General features: G+C 35.5%; 1 long non-coding RNA gene across 5 annotated transcripts; it reads left to right on the top strand.

Moving 5' to 3' along the window:
• Positions 1–322: 322 nt before the first annotated feature.
• LOC147485857 (uncharacterized) lies at positions 323–3,970 on the top strand. 5 transcript variants are annotated; one of them, XR_015201562.1, is made up of 4 exons: positions 323–369; positions 2,134–2,284; positions 2,385–2,621; positions 3,853–3,970. It is a non-coding gene; the product is annotated as an uncharacterized LOC147485857 (long non-coding RNA). The 5 variants fall into 5 exon arrangements; XR_015201559.1 differs by lacking the exon at positions 323–369 and adding an exon at positions 410–523; XR_015201561.1 differs by lacking the exon at positions 323–369 and adding an exon at positions 471–509.
• Positions 3,971–5,811: the final 1,841 nt, after the last annotated feature.

Genomic DNA, 5,811 nt, shown 5'->3' on the forward strand with positions numbered 1-5,811 from the left:
CTCTCCACTTCTTCCCTCTTTGTTCAAATTATTTAGGGTTTTGATTTTGTATGGCTAGGGTTTCGATATTTTCATTTTAGGGTTAATTGTTCGATCTATTGAGCAAATGATCTCTTCCACTGAAGTAAGTAATTGTTGGTCACGGTTTTAGGGTTTTCCTTATCTGCCGAGCATTTTTAATTTTTGGCTGCTTGTTTTTAAAGAATCCAATGCTTGATTATTTTTAAAATGAAAAAAAAATGACATTTTGATTAAATTTAGTTAAAGATTGATATCTAAGTTTCTAAGTAACAAGTTTATCTCTGTTTCTTAAGGTTCTAATTCAGATATCAAGCAAGCTTATAGCTTTTCCAGTTCTCTGTTCATAAGGTACCAATTTCTCTTATTGGTTGTTGCTTTGAATTTCTAATGCTTTGAATTCATGATTTGGGGTTCAATATTCTAAAATTTTGAAAGTGCTTGTTGTCGTTGCTGTTCTTGCTTCTTACTAAGTGTTTGATCTACTCAAGGTAACAACCCTAAGGTAGTGTTTTTGACATTAAGATTTTAGCTTATGGGTTTGGTTAAACTTTAAATTTTTAAGTAAAATATTGCATCTTTATAGCTTCATATATGGTGTTCTCATGTTCAGTTTATTGTCAGGTTTTATAATCAGTGAGGTTTTTCTAAATAATATTGGCATTGTTTGATAGATAATATAAGCGAAAAAATATTCTTGTAGCTTAATGTAGGACTGCTTGGACTAGAGCATTAGATTCACATCAAAAAATAAAATCATCGTTAGCAACTAGTAATTACTTGTGCTTCAACTTTAAGTTCAAGCTTCAGTTAATGAAGTATAGTTTTTGTGTTGGTGTGAACGGCTTTTTTTGTTTGGAATGTGGTTTCATTACTCATGCTAAGTCTTGCATCACATAACACTTTGTATATTATTAAGGCAGATAAATTGTCATCTTATTTTATTTTTCTGTGGACTTTCCAATATAAAACTTTTGGTCTTTGATGTCAAGGTTGGATTTGGATCAAATAGCTATGTATATTACTTGATATTATTGTGCACAGGCTTATGCATTTATGGGGTTGAGATATTTATCTGATGTGTTATATGCACATTAAACAAGCTAGGTCTTCTTGTGGCCTTCAGTTTGGTAGTGTCTTTTGGTACTAGGCTAAAGTTTTTTTTTTTTTTTTTTCCATGTTTTGTTGCTTATCCATTCTCTTGAATATAAGTCCTTAGTTTCTTTCCAGGTAGTAAGATTGTTGCTTAGTGGATATTTGTTTAGGCAAGGATATTTGTTGCATTATTGTGAAATCATTATTGGATATTATATGGTGGCTTATTTTTTTTATATTTATTTGATTTTATTGCTTAAGAAATAGGTGGTATGATGTAGGACCACTAGTAAAGAAATGGGCTTTGTGACTGTTGCATCTAGAACCGTCACAAATCCTTTTTCTAGGAAAGGGTTCATGTATTGACGATTATATGTGACTATTCTCCCAAAACAGTTACATACTCCCTCACATTATGTCACCGTCTTATATGACCTATTTAGTTTTCGGTCCCATGGGCCACAACTCCACTAAAAATAACTACTTGTATACACAAACGCGTTTAGACTCCTGCTTCCTTTGCAAACCTAATTCACCCCCTTCCTGATAATTCCTACAGTTTCATCTCAGCCACTTGTCCCCATCCATCTTTAGTACATATTCTTTCCATCTCGATCCTGTCCTCTCCACTTCATCTTCTCGTTTTCAACAAGCCATAACCATTCTTCTCACTTTCGAACTTCGAATCGAATATAAGATAGTGGAATGGGTAAGTTTTGATTTTCTTCTCTCTGTTCATCTCTTCATGTTATTGAACTCCAACATATCCAGTTTTTTTTTTTTTTTTTTTTTAATGGGTTGGGAATTTCAGATCTATGGTGTTAAGCTTTGATGCCTGGCTTATGTTTTGTTAGGTCTTTCTCAGTCTTCACTAGCTAATTGAACCATAAATGAAAGAAACCAAAAGGTTTCAATTTTTTTGTGAAAAACTTGTGGAAAAGAAGACATTCTTGTAATGAACATTACAAACTCCAAACTTATCTTGCAATGAACATGTGGCTAATACTAATTTGATTAAAGGTTGCTGGAGGTATATGGGCAGACACAGTTGGTGGGAAGTTTGTATTGGGATTTGCCGTAATCTGGTGGTCTATTGCCACAGCTCTCATGCCTATTGCTGCTAAACTCGTTTTGCCTTTTTTGCTTGTTGTGCGTGCATTCATGGGGATTGGTGAGGCCAGTTTTATAACTTAATATTCCTCACATTTTATTTTTTGCTTTAGCATAAATTTCATATCTTATAGTCTCGTTCTGTTTGGCGCTATGTTCAGTTAATACCTTCAGGGTGTTGCCATGCCTGCAATGAATAATATTCTATCAAAGTGGGTTCCTGTAGCAGAAAGAAGTCAGTCGTTAGCTCTCGTATATAGTGGGATACTGGGATGTACCTTGGTTCAGTAACTGGCCTCGCATTATCCCCTTTTTTGATACATAAGTTTGGATGGCCATCAGTATTTTACTCCCTTGGCTCTCTTAGAACCGTGTGGTTTGCTATATGACTTAGTAAGGTAAATTCCATCTCGAGGGAATTCTGGTCCTCTTAGTTATTACTTAATTATGTTTGTCATCAGCGTGTTTTTTCACCAAGTCTCTTGTGTTGCATATGGATATTTATAGCATATCAAGTTTAGCTTCCTAATAATCTAATAGAAATCCTCACAATATATATTTCAATCAACAAAACCTCACGAGTCAAGACCAATCCCTATGGATATTTTGTTGGCGATGTGTTTTTTCAGTAAGTTTCTTGTGCTAGAATATGGATATTTTAGCATATCAAGTTTCATTGGCTTCATAGTAATCTAACAAAATCCTCAGAATATCTATTCCAATCAAGAAAATTTCACAGCTCATGGGTCATCACCAGTCCATCTGAATATCCCTTCCAAATAATAATAGGCCGCATTTAAATAAGAAACAGAAATCATAAGATTTAATGTTCAAAGCAGATAAGGCCACTAAGCGGATGGGCCACTAACCTATGAAGCACGGACACCGACACGCCGACACGGATATGTGGACCGCGACATCATTCAAAAATTACGTGGACACGGATACGTGAGGGACATGGATACGCCATGGACACGTTAAAAGAAAATTTATATATATATTTTCATGAAATTTAACCCTCTCCACTAAGTTTAAATCAAAATATGAAAACTAGTTTTGAACATGTCTAACTCTAAAAGATTAAACAACATACATGTCCAAAAATGCAAGCTAATGCCAACGAAAGAAATAACAATTACAGAGGATTCATAACAAATATATATAAAAAACTTAAAAAGAACTTGGCAATCATCAAAAGTGTGCAGTTGTGCATTGTGCCTCCTTATTTCAAGAGTGAAATAAAACTCCTACCAAGTCATGTTTTCTTTTAAGTATTTTAATCACTTTTTTAAAATTTAGAGTAAAATGTAGAAGTGTCCCCCGTGTCCCCAATGTGTCCATGGAGTGTCGGAAATTCTATAAATTAATTAATAAATCCGACACTCCAAATCGAGTATCCGACGTCATGTATCGGAGGCGTATCGGGGAGTGTCGGTTAATCGGATAATGCGTCCGACACGGATACATTACCCTTAGAGGAGTGTCCGTGCTTCATAGCCACTAACGAAAAACTATTATGTCATGGTCTCATGGATAGCTTATATAATTTACAAAATAAACTTGTACCATGGATTAGCTTCACTATTTCCTTTCAATGACCAGGTTTTAATTTGGCTACTTGATGCATAGGCACACAGCTCACCACTAGAGGACCCTCAACTTAGCTTTGATGAAAATAAGCTTATTGTCGGTGGGCAATGATGCGATGGAGCCAAATACTTTCATTCTTCTCATGTCGATGCCAACGCATGCTATAACCAGGGTAAAGCTTTTATATTATTTCTAGGTTCATGCTTGATTTGGTATGTGGTTATGAAAACCACTGAAGCTAAGCATTTAGGTAGGAAGTGTGGAACATGGACCCTCTTAATCACCTATTTCATGTCTAGCTTTCAGAAAAGATCACTCAACCATTGTTGTTTGTGTTGGTATTTTTCTTTTTCTTTTATGGGGAGGGGAAAAGAGGGGAAGTGTTGTCAGAAACTTCAGTAAACAAAGCTAAGAATGTCATGAAGCTTATAACCAATGGACTTGCTATTTGAATAATGTTCTAATGATACACTTTTACTTCCCCTGTCCCCTAACCTAGAGAGGGAGGAAATGGGGCAATAAATAACTGTAAAAATCTTGGGGAAAAAAAAATCATAAGCTGTCACTAGGTTTGGCCCTGGATGTCTTGATGTATTACCTTGGCAATCTCGGCCTTTTCAAGTCTTATAAGCCTTTTCTCTGTTGTGTTTTGCGTGTTTACCGCACAATCGCATATATTTTACTTGCTATATTCTAGGTAAAGCATTTCTGAATATATCTATCAGCTCTTAAATTGAGGCAAGCTTGCTTATTGGCATGGTCTGAGTTTTAGTAGACTTGAAACCTAGAATCACCTGATATGTTCTGTAATACTTGATTGATGCCAGATTTATTATCTGCTGGTATAATGTGATCTGATTTGTGTAATGAGAACTGAGAATCTAAAAGCCGATAGAGCTGGAAGACGATCCCTTCTTTTGGTACGTGGTAGTAATAGTCTGCCTCTAGCTTAGAATTTTAAAGTATCACTCTTTGATGAATATAAGGCCCGATGATTTTCACTTGTAGACTTCTGAAACAGGGGTTAGTCCTCTCACGTTTGATAGCTACTCTTTCATTCTATTTGAAGGTCTTGGTACTAAAGTTATTTATGTTCTAAGACTCCTTTTTCTTGTAAATGGTTAGCCTTCTTCATCTATTTGTTGTTTGAGTGAAATACTTTATGTATCCAATCTATTTTGATCATATCTATTTGTTACTCTATATTCAATGCAAGTTAGAAAGAGAGCACTGAATGGCCAATCTTACGGGAATTTGAGGTTGTCGTTTAATGATGATATGGAAAATTGAAGTGACGAGGATGAGGAAGATAACATTAAGCTTTTCTTTTCTATTTTTTTGATACAATGTCTGTTAGCATTGCTCAGCATGTATACTTGTAACTTGTGTACTTGTAAACTTGCTTGTTGTCTATTCTGATATGTATTTTTCAAACTAGTACAAGAGAACTTTGAGATTAAGATTGTGCACTCCATACATGGGGAAAGTAATGGATATGAAGGGGCACTGTTTACTGACTTGTAAAAACGTGCTTTGTCAATGCTTCATTATGCTTGTTCTTGATTGTTTGGTTACATTGCTAATACCATATAGAATCTCGGCGGGGTCAACCAAATGAGTCCCGTGAGTCGGAGTCGTCTAAATCTGTTGGTTGGAACACAATAAAATCATCAAGTGAGTCCCCTAGAACCGGTAACTGAATTCATTGGAATCTCGGGGAGACTCCCCTGATGGAGCCTTCTCGATCCAAGGGTTAAAAGGTGAAGAAACAAAGGCAGGTGGGTCGGAGTGGAAATGACGCATATACTCAAGGTAAATATATTTACAAACCAGAATGATACTACTAGTTTGATCGAGTTTATTAGAGTTATGGTCTTATGGCAGGAAATTTTCGATTATATTTGATGGTTGTTTCTTTTGGACAGGTATTGAATTGAAAGAATAAGAATTTAATACTTGTGAATCTTGGTGGTGCAATGGCGGCGAATGTTACAGGAC

Source organism: Coptis chinensis, chromosome 7 (assembly GCF_015680905.1).
Source record: "Coptis chinensis isolate HL-2020 chromosome 7, ASM1568090v1, whole genome shotgun sequence".
NCBI classification, from domain to species: Eukaryota; Viridiplantae; Streptophyta; class Magnoliopsida; order Ranunculales; family Ranunculaceae; genus Coptis; species Coptis chinensis.